Here is an 18,919-nt window from a genome sequence, read left to right as displayed (position 1 = left end):
AAAATTCATTAAAAATATTCTTCAAGAGATATGCAAATATATTCAACGGATTCTTGTTCAGGGCATGCTTGACTATGACTGTGTACAATTTCAAGACATTCCAAGATACTTTTGGGGTCTTTTTTGACAAAAAAGTTAAGTCACTGCCTAAGTGCATGGATCGCTTTCCTGATTTTCAAAAATTCATTTAAAATATTCCTGAAGCGATATGCAAATATTTTCAACAGATTCTTGTTCAGGGCGTCGTTGACTATGACTGAGTACAATTTCAAGACATTCCAACATACTTGGAATGTCCAAGTGCATGGATCGCTTTCCTGATTTTCAAAAATTAATTAAAAATATTCCTTAAGCGATATGCAAATATTTTCAACGGATTCTTGTTCAGGGCGTCGTTGACTATGATCGAGTACAATTTCAAGACATTCCAACATACTTTGAATGTCCAAGTACATGGATCGCTTTCCTGATTTTCAAAAGTTCATTAAAAATATTCTTCAAGAGATATGCAAATATATTCAACGGATTCTTGTTCAGGGCATGCTTGACTATGACTGTGTACAATTTCAAGACATTCCAAGATACTTTTGGGGTCTTTTTTGACGAAAAAGTTAAGTCACTGCCTAAGTGCATGGATCGCTTTCCTGATTTTCAGAAATTCTTTAAAAATATTCCTTAAACGATATGCAAATATTTTCAATTGATTCTTGTTCAGGGCGTCGTTGACTATGACTGAGTACAATTTCAAGACATTCCAACATACTTGGAATGTCCAAGTGCATGGATCGCTTTCCTGATTTTCAAAAGTTCATTAAAACTATTCTTCAAGAGATATGCAAATATATTCAACGGATTCTTGTTCAGGGCATGCTTGACTATGACTGTGTACAATTTCAAGACATTCCAAGATACTTTTGGGGTCTTTTTTGAATAAAAAGTTAAGTCACTGCCTAAGTGCACAGACTTTCCTCATTTTCAAAAATTCATTAAAAATATTCCTTAAGAGATATGCAAATATTTTCAATTGATTCTTGTTCAGGGCGTTGTTGACTATGACTGAGTACAATTTCAAGACATTCCAACATACTTGGAATGTCCAAGTGCATGGATCGCTTTTCGGATTTTCAAAAATTCATTAAAAATATTCTTCAAGAGATATGCAAATATATTCAACGGATTCTTGTTCAGGGCATGCTTGACTATGACTGTGTACAATTTCAAGACATTCCAAGATACTTTTGGGGTCTTTTTTGACGAAAAAGTTAAGTCACTGCCTAAGTTCATGGATCGCTTTCCTGATTTTCAAAAATTCATTAAAAATATTCCTTAAGCGATATGCAAATATTTTCAACGGATTCTTGTTCAGGGCGTAGTTGACTATGACTGAGTACAATTTCAAGACATTCCAACATACTTGGAATGTCCAAGTGCATGGATCGCTTTCCTGATTTTCAAAAGTTCATTAAAAATATTCTTTAAGAGATATGCAAATATATTCAACGGATTCTTGTTCAGGGCATGCTTGACTATGACTGTGTACAATTTCAAGACATTCCAAGATACTTTTGGGGTCTTTTTTGAATAAAAAGTTAAGTCACTGCCTAAGTGCACAGACTTTCCTCATTTTCAAAAATTCATTAAAAATATTCCTTAAGAGATATGCAAATATTTTCAATTGATTCTTGTTCAGGGCGTTGTTGACTATGACTGAGTACAATTTCAAGACATTCCAACATACTTGGAATGTCCAAGTGCATGGATCGCTTTTCGGATTTTCAAAAATTCATTAAAAATATTCTTCAAGAGATATGCAAATATATTCAACGGATTCTTGTTCAGGGCATGCTTGACTATGACTGTGTACAATTTCAAGACATTCCAAGATACTTTTGGGGTCTTTTTTGACGAAAAAGTTAAGTCACTGCCTAAGTGCATGGATCGCTTTCCTGATTTTCAAAAATTCATTAAAAATATTCCTTAAGCGATATGCAAATATTTTCAACGGATTCTTGTTCAGGGCGTCGTTGACTATGACTGAGTACAATTTCAAGACATTCCAACATACTTGGAATGTCCAAGTGCATGGATCGCTTTCCTGATTTTCAAAAGTTCATTAAAAATATTCTTCAAGAGATATGCAAATATATTCAACGGATTTTTGTTCAGGGCATGCTTGACTATGACTGTGTACAATTTCAAGACATTCCAAGATACTTTTGGGGTCTTTTTTGAATAAAAAGTTAAGTCACTGCCTAAGTGCACAGACTTTCATCATTTTCAAAAATTCATTAAAAATATTCCTTAAGAGATATGCAAATATTTTCAATTGATTCTTGTTCAGGGCGTCGTTGACTATGACTGAGTACAATTTCAAGACATTCCAACATACTTGGAATGTCCAAGTGCATGGATCGCTTTTCGGATTTTCAAAAATTCATTAAAAATATTCTTCAAGAGATATGCAAATATATTCAACGGATTCTTGTTCAGGGCATGCTTGACTATGACTGTGTACAATTTCAAGACATTCCAAGATACTTTTGGGGTCTTTTTTGAATAAAAAGTTAAGTCACTGCCTAAGTGCACAGACTTTCCTCATTTTCAAAAATTCATTAAAAATATTCCTTAAGAGATATGCAAATATTTTCAATTGATTCTTGTTCAGGGCGTCGTTGACTATGACTGAGTACAATTTCAAGACATTCCAACATACTTGGAATGTCCAAGTGCATGGATCGCTTTCCGGATTTTCAAAAATTCATTAAAAATATTCTTCAAGAGATATGCAAATATATTCAACGGATTCTTGTTCAGGGCATGCTTGACTATGACTGTGTACAATTTCAAGACATTCCAAGATACTTTTGGGGTCTTTTTTGACGAAAAAGTTAAGTCACTGCCTAAGTGCATGGATCGCTTTCCTGATTTTCAGTAATTCTTTAAAAATATTCCTTAAGCGATATGCAAATATTTTCAACGGATTCTTGTTCAGGGCGTCGTTGACTATGACTGAGTACAATTTCAAGACATTCCAACATACTTGGAATGTCCAAGTGCATGGATCGCTTTCCTGATTTTCAAAAGTTCATTAAAAATATTCTTCAAGAGATATGCAAATATATTCAACGGATTCTTGTTCAGGGCATGCTTGACTATGACTGTGTACAATTTCAAGACATTCCAAGATACCTTTGGGGTCTTTTTTGAATAAAAAGTTAAGTCACTGCCTAAGTGCACAGACTTTCATCATTTTCAAAAATTCATTAAAAATATTCCTTAAGAGATATGCAAATATTTTCAATGGATTCTTGTTCAGGGCGTCGTTGACTATGACCGAGTACAATTTCAAGACATTCCAACATACTTGGAATGTCCAAGTGCATGGATCGCTTTCCGGATTTTCAAAAATTCATTAAAAATATTCTTCAAGAGATATGCAAATATATTCAACGGATTCTTGTTCAGGGCATTCTTGACTATGACTGTGTACAATTTCAAGACATTCCAAGATACTTTTGGGGTCTTTTTTGACGAAAAAGTTAAGTCACTGCCTAAGTGCATGGATCGCTTTCCTGATTTTCAGAAATTCTTTAAAAATATTCCTTAAACGATATGCAAATATTTTCAACGGATTCTTGTTCAGGGCGTCGTTGACTATGACCGAGTACAATTTCAAGACATTCCAACATACTTGGAATGTCCAAGTGCATGGATCGCTTTCCTGATTTTCAAAAGTTCATTAAAAATATTCTTCAAGAGATATGCAAATATATTCAACGGATTCTTGTTCAGGGCATGCTTGACTATGACTGTGTACAATTTCAAGACATTCCAAGATACCTTTGGGGTCTTTTTTAAATAAAAAGTTAAGTCACTGCCTAAGTGCACAGACTTTCATCATTTTCAAAAATTCATTAAAAATATTCCTTAAGAGATATGCAAATATTTTCAATGGATTCTTGTTCAGGGCGTCGTTGACTATGACCGAGTACAATTTCAAGACATTCCAACATACTTGGAATGTCCAAGTGCATGGATCGCTTTCCGGATTTTCAAAAATTCATTAAAAATATTCTTCAAGAGATATGCAAATATATTCAACGGATTCTTGTTCAGGGCATGCTTGACTATGACTGTGTACAATTTCAAGACATTCCAAGATACTTTTGGGGTCTTTTTTGACGAAAAAGTTAAGTCACTGCCTAAGTGCATGGATCGCTTTCCTGATTTTCAAAAATTCATTAAAAATATTCCTTAAGCGATATGCAAATATTTTCAACGGATTCTTGTTCAGGGCGTCGTTGACTATGACCGAGTACAATTTCAAGACATTCCAACATACTTTGAATGTCCAAGTGCATGGATCGCTTTCCTGATTTTCAAAAGTTCATTAAAAATATTCTTCAAGAGATATGCAAATATATTCAACGGATTCTTGTTCAGGGCATGCTTGACTATGACTGTGTACAATTTCAAGACATTCCAAGATACTTTTGGGGTCTTTTTTGAATAAAAAGTTAAGTCACTGCCTAAGTGCACAGACTTTCCTCATTTTCAAAAATTCATTAAAAATATTCCTTAAGAGATATGCAAATATTTTCAATTGATTCTTGTTCAGAGCGTCGTTGACTATGACTGAGTACAATTTCAAGACATTCCAACATACTTGGAATGTCCAAGTGCATGGATCGCTTTTCAGATTTTCAAAAATTCATTAAAAATATTCTTCAAGAGATATGCAAATATATTCAACGGATTCTTGTTCAGGGCATGCTTGACTATGACTGTGTACAATTTCAAGACATTCCAAGATACTTTTGGGGTCTTTTTTGACGAAAAAGTTAAGTCACTGCCTAAGTGCATGGATCGCTTTCCTGATTTTCAGTAATTCTTTAAAAATATTCCTTAAGCGATATGCAAATATTTTCAACGGATTCTTGTTCAGGGCGTCGTTGACTATGACTGAGTACAATTTCAAGACATTCCAACATACTTGGAATGTCCAAGTGCATGGATCGCTTTCCTGATTTTCAAAAGTTCATTAAAAATATTCTTCAAGAGATATGCAAATATATTCAACGGATTCTTGTTCAGGGCATGCTTGACTATGACTGTGTACAATTTCAAGACATTCCAAGATACCTTTGGGGTCTTTTTTGAATAAAAAGTTAAGTCACTGCCTAAGTGCACAGACTTTCATCATTTTCAAAAATTCATTAAAAATATTCCTTAAGAGATATGCAAATATTTTCAATGGATTCTTGTTCAGGGCGTCGTTGACTATGACCGAGTACAATTTCAAGACATTCCAACATACTTGGAATGTCCAAGTGCATGGATCGCTTTCCGGATTTTCAAAAATTCATTAAAAATATTCTTCAAGAGATATGCAAATATATTCAACGGATTCTTGTTCAGGGCATTCTTGACTATGACTGTGTACAATTTCAAGACATTCCAAGATACTTTTGGGGTCTTTTTTGACGAAAAAGTTAAGTCACTGCCTAAGTGCATGGATCGCTTTCCTGATTTTCAGAAATTCTTTAAAAATATTCCTTAAACGATATGCAAATATTTTCAACGGATTCTTGTTCAGGGCGTCGTTGACTATGACCGAGTACAATTTCAAGACATTCCAACATACTTGGAATGTCCAAGTGCATGGATCGCTTTCCTGATTTTCAAAAGTTCATTAAAAATATTCTTCAAGAGATATGCAAATATATTCAACGGATTCTTGTTCAGGGCATGCTTGACTATGACTGTGTACAATTTCAAGACATTCCAAGATACCTTTGGGGTCTTTTTTAAATAAAAAGTTAAGTCACTGCCTAAGTGCACAGACTTTCATCATTTTCAAAAATTCATTAAAAATATTCCTTAAGAGATATGCAAATATTTTCAATGGATTCTTGTTCAGGGCGTCGTTGACTATGACCGAGTACAATTTCAAGACATTCCAACATACTTGGAATGTCCAAGTGCATGGATCGCTTTCCGGATTTTCAAAAATTCATTAAAAATATTCTTCAAGAGATATGCAAATATATTCAACGGATTCTTGTTCAGGGCATGCTTGACTATGACTGTGTACAATTTCAAGACATTCCAAGATACTTTTGGGGTCTTTTTTGACGAAAAAGTTAAGTCACTGCCTAAGTGCATGGATCGCTTTCCTGATTTTCAAAAATTCATTAAAAATATTCCTTAAGCGATATGCAAATATTTTCAACGGATTCTTGTTCAGGGCGTCGTTGACTATGACCGAGTACAATTTCAAGACATTCCAACATACTTTGAATGTCCAAGTGCATGGATCGCTTTCCTGATTTTCAAAAGTTCATTAAAAATATTCTTCAAGAGATATGCAAATATATTCAACGGATTCTTGTTCAGGGCATGCTTGACTATGACTGTGTACAATTTCAAGACATTCCAAGATACTTTTGGGGTCTTTTTTGAATAAAAAGTTAAGTCACTGCCTAAGTGCACAGACTTTCCTCATTTTCAAAAATTCATTAAAAATATTCCTTAAGAGATATGCAAATATTTTCAATTGATTCTTGTTCAGAGCGTCGTTGACTATGACTGAGTACAATTTCAAGACATTCCAACATACTTGGAATGTCCAAGTGCATGGATCGCTTTTCAGATTTTCAAAAATTCATTAAAAATATTCTTCAAGAGATATGCAAATATATTCAACGGATTCTTGTTCAGGGCATGCTTGACTATGACTGTGTACAATTTCAAGACATTCCAAGATACTTTTGGGGTCTTTTTTGACGAAAAAGTTAAGTCACTGCCTAAGTGCATGGATCGCTTTCCTGATTTTTTAAAAAATTCATTAAAAATATTCCTTAAGCGATATGCAAATATATTCAACGGATTCTTGTTCAGGGCATGCTTGACTATGACTGTGTACAATTTCAAGACATTCCAAGATACTTTTGGGGTCTTTTTTGACGAAAAAGTTAAGTCACTGCCTAAGTGCACAGACTTTCCTCATTTTCAAAAATTCATTAAAAATATTCCTTAAGAGATATGCAAATATTTTCAATAGATTCTTGTTCAGGGCGTCGTTGACTATGACTGAGTACAATTTCAAGACATTCCAACTTACTTGGAATGTCCAAGTGCATGGATAGCTTTCCGGAATTTTAAAAATTCATTAAAAATATTCTTCAAGAGATATGCAAATATATTCAACGGATTCTTGTTCAGGGCATGCTTGACTATGACTGTGTACAATTTCAAGACATTCCAAGATACTTTTGGGGTCTTTTTTGACAAAAAAGTTAAGTCACTGCCTAAGTGCATGGATCGCTTTCCTGATTTTCAAAAATTCATTTAAAATATTCCTGAAGCGATATGCAAATATTTTCAACAGATTCTTGTTCAGGGCGTCGTTGACTATGACTGAGTACAATTTCAAGACATTCCAACATACTTGGAATGTCCAAGTGCATGGATCGCTTTCCTGATTTTCAAAAATTAATTAAAAATATTCCTTAAGCGATATGCAAATATTTTCAACGGATTCTTGTTCAGGGCGTCGTTGACTATGATCGAGTACAATTTCAAGACATTCCAACATACTTTGAATGTCCAAGTACATGGATCGCTTTCCTGATTTTCAAAAGTTCATTAAAAATATTCTTCAAGAGATATGCAAATATATTCAACGGATTCTTGTTCAGGGCATGCTTGACTATGACTGTGTACAATTTCAAGACATTCCAAGATACTTTTGGGGTCTTTTTTGACGAAAAAGTTAAGTCACTGCCTAAGTGCATGGATCGCTTTCCTGATTTTCAGAAATTCTTTAAAAATATTCCTTAAACGATATGCAAATATTTTCAATTGATTCTTGTTCAGGGCGTCGTTGACTATGACTGAGTACAATTTCAAGACATTCCAACATACTTGGAATGTCCAAGTGCATGGATCGCTTTCCTGATTTTCAAAAGTTCATTAAAACTATTCTTCAAGAGATATGCAAATATATTCAACGGATTCTTGTTCAGGGCATGCTTGACTATGACTGTGTACAATTTCAAGACATTCCAAGATACTTTTGGGGTCTTTTTTGAATAAAAAGTTAAGTCACTGCCTAAGTGCACAGACTTTCCTCATTTTCAAAAATTCATTAAAAATATTCCTTAAGAGATATGCAAATATTTTCAATTGATTCTTGTTCAGGGCGTTGTTGACTATGACTGAGTACAATTTCAAGACATTCCAACATACTTGGAATGTCCAAGTGCATGGATCGCTTTTCGGATTTTCAAAAATTCATTAAAAATATTCTTCAAGAGATATGCAAATATATTCAACGGATTCTTGTTCAGGGCATGCTTGACTATGACTGTGTACAATTTCAAGACATTCCAAGATACTTTTGGGGTCTTTTTTGACGAAAAAGTTAAGTCACTGCCTAAGTTCATGGATCGCTTTCCTGATTTTCAAAAATTCATTAAAAATATTCCTTAAGCGATATGCAAATATTTTCAACGGATTCTTGTTCAGGGCGTAGTTGACTATGACTGAGTACAATTTCAAGACATTCCAACATACTTGGAATGTCCAAGTGCATGGATCGCTTTCCTGATTTTCAAAAGTTCATTAAAAATATTCTTTAAGAGATATGCAAATATATTCAACGGATTCTTGTTCAGGGCATGCTTGACTATGACTGTGTACAATTTCAAGACATTCCAAGATACTTTTGGGGTCTTTTTTGAATAAAAAGTTAAGTCACTGCCTAAGTGCACAGACTTTCCTCATTTTCAAAAATTCATTAAAAATATTCCTTAAGAGATATGCAAATATTTTCAATTGATTCTTGTTCAGGGCGTTGTTGACTATGACCGAGTACAATTTCAAGACATTCCAACATACTTGGAATGTCCAAGTGCATGGATCGCTTTCCGGATTTTCAAAAATTCATTAAAAATATTCTTCAAGAGATATGCAAATATATTCAACGGATTCTTGTTCAGGGCATTCTTGACTATGACTGTGTACAATTTCAAGACATTCCAAGATACTTTTGGGGTCTTTTTTGACGAAAAAGTTAAGTCACTGCCTAAGTGCATGGATCGCTTTCCTGATTTTCAGAAATTCTTTAAAAATATTCCTTAAACGATATGCAAATATTTTCAACGGATTCTTGTTCAGGGCGTCGTTGACTATGACCGAGTACAATTTCAAGACATTCCAACATACTTGGAATGTCCAAGTGCATGGATCGCTTTCCTGATTTTCAAAAGTTCATTAAAAATATTCTTCAAGAGATATGCAAATATATTCAACGGATTCTTGTTCAGGGCATGCTTGACTATGACTGTGTACAATTTCAAGACATTCCAAGATACCTTTGGGGTCTTTTTTAAATAAAAAGTTAAGTCACTGCCTAAGTGCACAGACTTTCATCATTTTCAAAAATTCATTAAAAATATTCCTTAAGAGATATGCAAATATTTTCAATGGATTCTTGTTCAGGGCGTCGTTGACTATGACCGAGTACAATTTCAAGACATTCCAACATACTTGGAATGTCCAAGTGCATGGATCGCTTTCCGGATTTTCAAAAATTCATTAAAAATATTCTTCAAGAGATATGCAAATATATTCAACGGATTCTTGTTCAGGGCATGCTTGACTATGACTGTGTACAATTTCAAGACATTCCAAGATACTTTTGGGGTCTTTTTTGACGAAAAAGTTAAGTCACTGCCTAAGTGCATGGATCGCTTTCCTGATTTTCAAAAATTCATTAAAAATATTCCTTAAGCGATATGCAAATATTTTCAACGGATTCTTGTTCAGGGCGTCGTTGACTATGACCGAGTACAATTTCAAGACATTCCAACATACTTTGAATGTCCAAGTGCATGGATCGCTTTCCTGATTTTCAAAAGTTCATTAAAAATATTCTTCAAGAGATATGCAAATATATTCAACGGATTCTTGTTCAGGGCATGCTTGACTATGACTGTGTACAATTTCAAGACATTCCAAGATACTTTTGGGGTCTTTTTTGAATAAAAAGTTAAGTCACTGCCTAAGTGCACAGACTTTCCTCATTTTCAAAAATTCATTAAAAATATTCCTTAAGAGATATGCAAATATTTTCAATTGATTCTTGTTCAGAGCGTCGTTGACTATGACTGAGTACAATTTCAAGACATTCCAATATACTTGGAATGTCCAAGTGCATGGATCGCTTTTCAGATTTTCAAAAATTCATTAAAAATATTCTTCAAGAGATATGCAAATATATTCAACGGATTCTTGTTCAGGGCATGCTTGACTATGACTGTGTACAATTTCAAGACATTCCAAGATACTTTTGGGGTCTTTTTTGACGAAAAAGTTAAGTCACTGCCTAAGTGCATGGATCGCTTTCCTGATTTTTTAAAAAATTCATTAAAAATATTCCTTAAGCGATATGCAAATATATTCAACGGATTCTTGTTCAGGGCATGCTTGACTATGACTGTGTACAATTTCAAGACATTCCAAGATACTTTTGGGGTCTTTTTTGACGAAAAAGTTAAGTCACTGCCTAAGTGCACAGACTTTCCTCATTTTCAAAAATTCATTAAAAATATTCCTTAAGAGATATGCAAATATTTTCAATAGATTCTTGTTCAGGGCGTCGTTGACTATGACTGAGTACAATTTCAAGACATTCCAACTTACTTGGAATGTCCAAGTGCATGGATAGCTTTCCGGAATTTTAAAAATTCATTAAAAATATTCTTCAAGAGATATGCAAATATATTCAACGGATTCTTGTTCAGGGCATGCTTGACTATGACTGTGTACAATTTCAAGACATTCCAAGATACTTTTGGGGTCTTTTTTGACAAAAAAGTTAAGTCACTGCCTAAGTGCATGGATCGCTTTCCTGATTTTCAAAAATTCATTTAAAATATTCCTGAAGCGATATGCAAATATTTTCAACAGATTCTTGTTCAGGGCGTCGTTGACTATGACTGAGTACAATTTCAAGACATTCCAACATACTTGGAATGTCCAAGTGCATGGATCGCTTTCCTGATTTTCAAAAATTAATTAAAAATATTCCTTAAGCGATATGCAAATATTTTCAACGGATTCTTGTTCAGGGCGTCGTTGACTATGATCGAGTACAATTTCAAGACATTCCAACATACTTTGAATGTCCAAGTACATGGATCGCTTTCCTGATTTTCAAAAGTTCATTAAAAATATTCTTCAAGAGATATGCAAATATATTCAACGGATTCTTGTTCAGGGCATGCTTGACTATGACTGTGTACAATTTCAAGACATTCCAAGATACTTTTGGGGTCTTTTTTGACGAAAAAGTTAAGTCACTGCCTAAGTGCATGGATCGCTTTCCGGATTTTCAAAAATTCATTAAAAATATTCTTCAAGAGATATGCAAATATATTCAACGGATTCTTGTTCAGGGTATGCTTGACTATGACTGTGTACAATTTCAAGACATTCCAAGATACTTTTGGGGTCTTTTTTGAATAAAAAGTTAAGTCACTGCCTAAGTGCACAGACTTTCCTCATTTTCAAAAATTCATTAAAAATATTCCTTAAGAGATATGCAAATATTTTCAATTGATTCTTGTTCAGAGCGTCGTTGACTATGACTGAGTACAATTTCAAGACATTCCAACATACTTGGAATGTCCAAGTGCATGGATCGCTTTTCGGATTTTCAAAAGTTCATTTAAAATATTCTTCAAGAGATATGCAAATATATTCAACGGATTCTTGTTCAGGGCATGCTTGACTATGACTGTGTACAATTTCAAGACATTCCAAGATACTTTTGGGGTCTTTTTTGACGAAAAAGTTAAGTCACTGCCTAAGTGCATGGATCGCTTTCCTGATTTTTTAAAAAATTCATTAAAAATATTCCTTAAGCGATATGCAAATATTTTCAACGGATTCTTGTTCAGGGCGTCGTTGACTATGACCGAGTACAATTTCAAGACATTCCAACTTACTTGGAATGTCCAAGTGCATGGATAGCTTTCCGGAATTTTAAAAATTCATTAAAAATATTCTTCAAGAGATATGCAAATATATTCAACGGATTCTTGTTCAGGGCATGCTTGACTATGACTGTGTACAATTTCAAGACATTCCAAGATACTTTTGGGGTCTTTTTTGAATAAAAAGTTAAGTCACTGCCTCAGTGCACAGACTTTCCTCATTTTCAAAAATTCATTAAAAATATTCCTTAAGAGATATGCAAATATTTTCAATTGATTCTTGTTCAGAGCGTCGTTGACTATGACTGAGTACAATTTCAAGACATTCCAACATACTTGGAATGTCCAAGTGCATGGATCGCTTTTCGGATTTTCAAAAATTCATTAAAAATATTCTTCAAGAGATATGCAAATATATTCAACGGATTCTTGTTCAGGGCATGCTTGACTATGACTGTGTACAATTTCAAGACATTCCAAGATACTTTTGGGGTCTTTTTTGACGAAAAAGTTAAGTCACTGCCGAAGTGCACAGACTTTCCTCATTTTCAAAAATTCATTAAAAATATTCCTTAAGAGATATGCAAATATTTTCAATTGATTCTTGTTCAGGGCGTCGTTGACTATGACTGAGTACAATTTCAAGACATTCCAACATACTTGGAATGTCCAAGTGCATGGATCGCTTTCCTGATTTTCAAAAATTCATTTAAAATATTCCTGAAGCGATATGCAAATATTTTCAACGGATTCTTGTTCAGGGCGTCGTTGACTATGACTGAGTACAATTTCAAGACATTCCAACATACTTGGAATGTCCAAGTGCGTGGATCGCTTTCCTGATTTTCAAAAATTCATTAAAAATATTCCTTAAGCGATATGCAAATATATTCAACGGATTCTTGTTCAGGGCATGCTTGACTATGACTGTGTACAATTTCAAGACATCCCAAGATACTTTTGGGGTCTTTTTTGACGAAAAAGTTAAGTCACTGCCTAAGTGCATGGATCGCTTTCCGGATTTTCAAAAATTCATTAAAAATATTCTTCAAGAGATATGCAAATATATTCAACGGATTCTTGTTCAGGGCATGCTTGACTATGACTGTGTACAATTTCAAGACATTCCAAGATACTTTTGGGGTCTTTTTTGACGAAAAAGTTAAGTCACTGCCTAAGTGCATGGATCGCTTTCCTGATTTTTTAAAAAATTCATTAAAAATATTCCTTAAGCGATATGCAAATATTTTCAACGGATTCTTGTTCAGGGCGTCGTTGACTATGACTGAGTACAATTTCAAGACATTCCAACATACTTGGAATGTCCAAGTGCATGGATCGCTTTCCGGATTTTCAAAAGTTCATTAAAAATATTCTTCAAGAGATATGCAAATATATTCAACGGTTTCTTGTTCAGGGCATGCTTGACTATGACTGTGTACAATTTCAAGACATTCCAAGATACTTTTGGGGTCTTTTTTGAATAAAAAGTTAAGTCATTGCCTAAGTGCACAGAAATTCCTCATTTTCAAAAATTCATTAAAAATATTCCTTAAGAGATATGCAAATATTTTCAATAGATTCTTGTTCAGGGCGTCGTTGACTATGACTGAGTACAATTTCAAGACATTCCAACATACTTGGAATGTCCAAGTGCATGGATCGCTTTCCGGATTTTCAAAAATTCATTAAAAATATTCTTCAAGAGATATGCAAATATATTCAACGGATTCTTGTTCAGGGCATGCTTGACTATGACTGTGTACAATTTCAAGACATTCCAATTTACTTTTGGGGTTTTTTTTGAAAAAAAAGTCAAGTCACTAAGTGCATCAGGGCAAATGGATCGTTTCCTTCGTCTCACCTGATATCCTGCTGTGTGATCCACGGTGTCCAAACGTTTGTTTCCAGCGACTGGACGACATGGATGAACTCCTGCAGCTTTAATTCTTTAAAAACAACCCAAAAACATCAAAAGTTAAGTCACTGCCTCAGTGCATGGATCGCTTTCCTGATTTTCAAAAATTCATTAAAAATATTCCTCAAGAGATATGCAAATATATTCAACGGATTCTTGTTCAGGGTGTCGTTGACTATGACTGTGTACAATTTCAAGACATTCCAAGATACTTTTGGGGTCTTTTTTGAAAAAAAAGTCAAGTCACTAAGTGCATCAGGGCAAATGGATCGTTTCCTCCGTCTCACCTTATTTTCTGCTGTGTGATCCATGGTGTCCAAACGTTTGTTTCCAGCGACTGGGCGACATGGATGAACTCCTGCAGCTTTAATGCTTTAAAAACAAACCAAAAACATCAAAAGTTAAGTCACTGCCTAAGTGCATGGATCGCTTTCCTAATTTTCAAAAATTCATTAAAAATATTCCTTAAGAGATATGCAAATATTTTCAACGGATTCTTGTTCAGGGTGTCGTTGACTATGACTGTGTACAATTTCAAGACATTCCAAGATACTTTTGGTTTTTTTCTGTTAAATCAATCAATCAATCAATCATTTTTTGTATAGCCCACAGTTTACAAAACATAGTTTGTCTCAGGGACTTCACAGGGTTGGTAACATCCTCTGTCCTTAGACCTTCGACCAGGGTAAGGAAAAACTACCAGCGAAAAAACTCTTCTAACAGGGAAAAGGGTAGAAACCTTAAGGAGAACCACAGTTGAGGGATCCACTCCCTGGACGGACAGACGTGCAGTAGATGTTACCAAAAACATACAATACACAATGACAAAGAATAAAAAGTGAAAAGTCTTTAAATGCCAGGATCATCTGTCACAGCCTGTCGTGAAGGCTGTTGTGGTCAGAGACTTGAAGATGACGGAGTCCTCTTTCCTGTCCTGACCTCATGTCGTTCACTGGTGTCAGCAGAACTGTAAGAGATTAAACATCAGTTAGAGAAGGTCTACATGTGAATTTATGGTCTACATGTGGATTTATGTGCTACATGTGGATTTATGGTCTACATGTGGATTTATGGTCTACATGTGGATTTATGGTCTACATGTGGATGTATGGTGTACATGTGGATTTATGTGCTACATGTGGATTTATGGTCTAAATGTGGATTTATGGTCTACATGTCATGGGGGACATCGGGTAAGTGGTGAGGGTTGAGAAATTGAGGACGGGGTAGAGAAAGTGCGGCTCGTGCAAAGTCTGTGTGCTCATTCTAAGTGCATGATGGGAAATTCCTCCAGCAGTCTAAGCCTATGGCAGCATAAGATAGACTATTCTAATCAGGACATACCTGATCTAGCTTCGACTATAGTCTATGTTAAAAAGGTAGGTTTTCAGTCTCACCTTAAAGGCAGAGACAGAGTCAGACTGTCTGACTGAAAGCAGAAGTTGGTTCCACAGGAGAGGAGCCTCGTAGCTAAGTGTTCTACCACCGATTCTACTTCTAGTTATTTTAGGAATAACCAGTAGACCTGAGTTCAGGGTCTATTGGGTTGATATAAAGTGATTAAGTCACAAATATAAGAAGGTGCCTGATTATTCAGGGCCTTGTATGTGAGTAGAAGTATTTTAAAATCTATTCTACTTTTCACTGGGAGCCAGTGAAGAGAAGCCAAGACAGGAGTCGTATAATCACGTCGTCTGGTTCCAGTCAGTATCCGTGCTGCTGCGTTCTGGACAAGTTGAAGGCTTCTCAAGGACTTACTAGGACATCCAGACAGTAAGGAGTTACAGTAATCCAGCCTAGAGGTTATAAAGGCGTGGATAAGTTTCTCAGAGTCTTGTCGTGATATAATATTTCTAATTGTCTTAATGTTGCGAAGGTGGAAGAAGGCTGTTCTACATATATGCTTAATATGTTCATCCAGTGATAAATCCTGGTCAAACAGGACTCCTAGGTTCCTTACTGTAGTGCAAGGGACTGAAGTGTTACTGCCTCGGTTTAGAGCTCCACTTAAAAGTGCTGCTCTTATATCTTTTGGCCCAAGGACCATGACCTCAGTTTTTTCTGTGTTAAGCATCAGAAAGTTCAGAGTCATCCACGTCTGTATGTCTATGAGACAATCCTGGAGTTTTATAGATGGGTTTGGGTCATCCGGTCGTACAGATACATATAGCTGGGTGTCGTCTGCATAACAATGGAAATCTATGTTGTGTTTCCTGATAATGTTGCCTAATGGCAGCATGTACAGGGTAAAAAGAATAGGTCCGAGCACGGAACCCTGAGGAACTCCGTAGTTGACCTTAGTGAATATGGAGTAGTCCTCGTTAACACTAACAAACTGAAATCTGTCCCATAAATAGGACTTGAACCAGACAAGTGCAGATCCTCTAATCACAACATCTTGTTCTAGTCTATGTAGCAGGATCTCATGATCTATCGTATCAAATGCTGCACTGAGATCCAGCAGGACCGATCTGGCGTTGTCTGGTAAACCAGCAGATGGCAGCAACTTTCAAGAGACCAGCTTCTCCATCTCTGAGCCCAGTAATGTTCAGGTAAGGCATTGGATATTTGAGATATTATTCAATAGAATCTTCCTCTTACTTCTAATCTTACTCTACGTATGTAGAAGATGTTTCTCCTGCTTTGATCTATTCTCTCTCATGCTCTGCTTCATCAATGAAGAACGAATTCATCGACAACATCCTTTCAGCTAATGTTCTACCTTAAAAACATCCCTACAGTTTCTTCCTTTCATCACAGTGACTCAATAATGATGGATTGTCATGAGTGAAAGTGGCTTCAGCTGCTTTTCCTTGTGTTTCAGGTCCGTGGAGATTTGAGGCCGAGGAGAAGCGAGCCTGGTGATGAGTCCAGAATCCCTCAAGGCTCCATCACACTTCCCTCCTCTATCACAAAAGTCACTTTACATGTAGAGGGAAAAAAAAGAAAACAAAGTCACACACTCATCCAACAAAGCAGCCTTTCAGCACCACGGACAGCGCCCGAAGCTCCACAGTTACCGTAGCGACCCGCCCTCACCTATTCCATTCTTACTCACACACACAGGGATTGGATTGGAACAGAATGGCTACTTGAACTTTTTAAATGTTAAACTTCAAAAAAACATATATCTATATTATATATTTTATAAAATCTAAAATAAAATGCTTGAGGGGCTTAACTGGGGCTACACAGATGTTTGACGGTGTAGCGTGTTCGGTGTGAGTGAATGGGGCGATGGAGGAGGTCTGAAGGTAAGAAGGATTTGTAGGTGGTGAAGAGGATCTTGAAATGTGTTTACATGTTGAAACTGCCCTCTGGTGGACACGTTTGACATTACATGTAAGGTCACATGAGATTTAGAGCTGCTAAACTGGTGAAATAAATAGTAACTTTTGTGAGGGAAACAGTTTTTTTATGTTTAAGACCCTGCCAGGCCATAAATAATTCATCATAAAACAGAACTGCAAAAACCTGACCTCCAGTGGACAAAGGTGACATTACGTGTAGATGAAAAATGTATTCAAAGCTGCTGAATTCAAGTCACTGCCAGCCCATAAATAACTTGAGAAAACATTCAGGGTTCAGGCCATACAGAGTTTCACCGAGGGCCAGACTGTGGCACACATTTGTTCAGCCAGTTCAGCAGAGTGAGTGTGAGTGAAAGAGCGAGAGACTTCAAATAAGTGACTTATTTATTTATTTAACACAAAAGATTCAAGATGGAAAAAACATCAACACAAAGCAGAAAAGAAACAAAACGGCATCAAAGAAACATATAAAGGTTAAGTAGAAATTAAAGTCAAACAATCACAGGCTCTTTTCTTCAACGCAATAAAACAATACAGAGAAGAAAATACAGTTAGCTTTAAATAACAATAAAAACAAGAACTTATTCTTCATAAACCCTGTTGGCTTTAAACCCCACTTACACTGTGAATTAGAAATGGAAAAGAAAAAAGACTCAGCTTCACCCACTGAGGCTGAAGTGGCTGTGACGCCCCCTGCTGGTTGGACTAAAACCTCATTTAATCAGAAAAAGGAAGGAAGCAATAAAGTCCATTAGAGAAGGAGAGAACACAGGGATGGAGGAAATGGCAAAAAGAAAGGGCTGAAAGACATGAAAAAGAATGGAAGGAAAGAGAAAAGGAAAGCAATAAAAGGACAGCAAGGAAATAAATGAGTTTGTCGACTCACAGGGAAACCACATCAAGTCCAGTTGGTGAAATCCAGTCCATGTTTTGCTGCCGTTTCTGGACACATGAAAACACATGAAGTGAAAATTAACTTGACTATCGTCACAACAATGACAAACATTCAAACACATTCTACACATTAACATTTACTCAAAAAGATCAACTTTTCAAATAAGTCACAAATGTCCGGGTAAACTTATCGTTTGCCGCCGTCGTTAGCGTTACCCAGAGTGCACCACGTGGAGGTGACAGTCGGACTTGCACTCCTTTTTTTTTTTTTTTTTTTTTTAAATCATTCATAATATTAGAGAGAAGAGAAACCCAACAATTCACACAATGAGCAAGCAATCGTGGCAACAGTGGAGAGAAAAAAACTCCCTTTTAACAGGAAGAAATCTCTGGCAGAACCAGACTCAAAGTGTGCGGCCGTCTGCCTCGACCGGTTGGGGGGAATGGGAGGGGAACAGAAAGGACAAGAGGTGGTAACTTTTGTTAGTCAGTGGTTTTGGTTGGACGACCACAAGGAGGCCATTTTGTGCAGTTCATGTTGGGTTTTTTTCAGATTCTTGTGTTCCGTTCCTCCAGGTTTTGAATCCACTGATCCCATTTCCTCAAAGATCATCATGCAGATCCATCCATTTTCCAAGAGTAGATTCACTGAGGTGAATGAATTCCTCCATTTGCTGCATCATCGTGTTGACAAAGTTGTCCAGAAAGTTACTTTTGCATTTCCAAGCCATGATTCCAGTTTGTCCATCCTTGTGAGCAGATTTTTGTTTTGCTGTCACGTATGGAGAGTTCCG

This window comes from Microchirus variegatus (assembly GCF_963457635.1).
Source record: "Microchirus variegatus genome assembly, chromosome: 10".
Taxonomy (NCBI): domain Eukaryota; kingdom Metazoa; phylum Chordata; class Actinopteri; order Pleuronectiformes; family Soleidae; genus Microchirus; species Microchirus variegatus.
The sequence above is the reverse complement of the archived record's forward strand: the minus strand, read 5'-3'. Positions refer to the sequence as shown.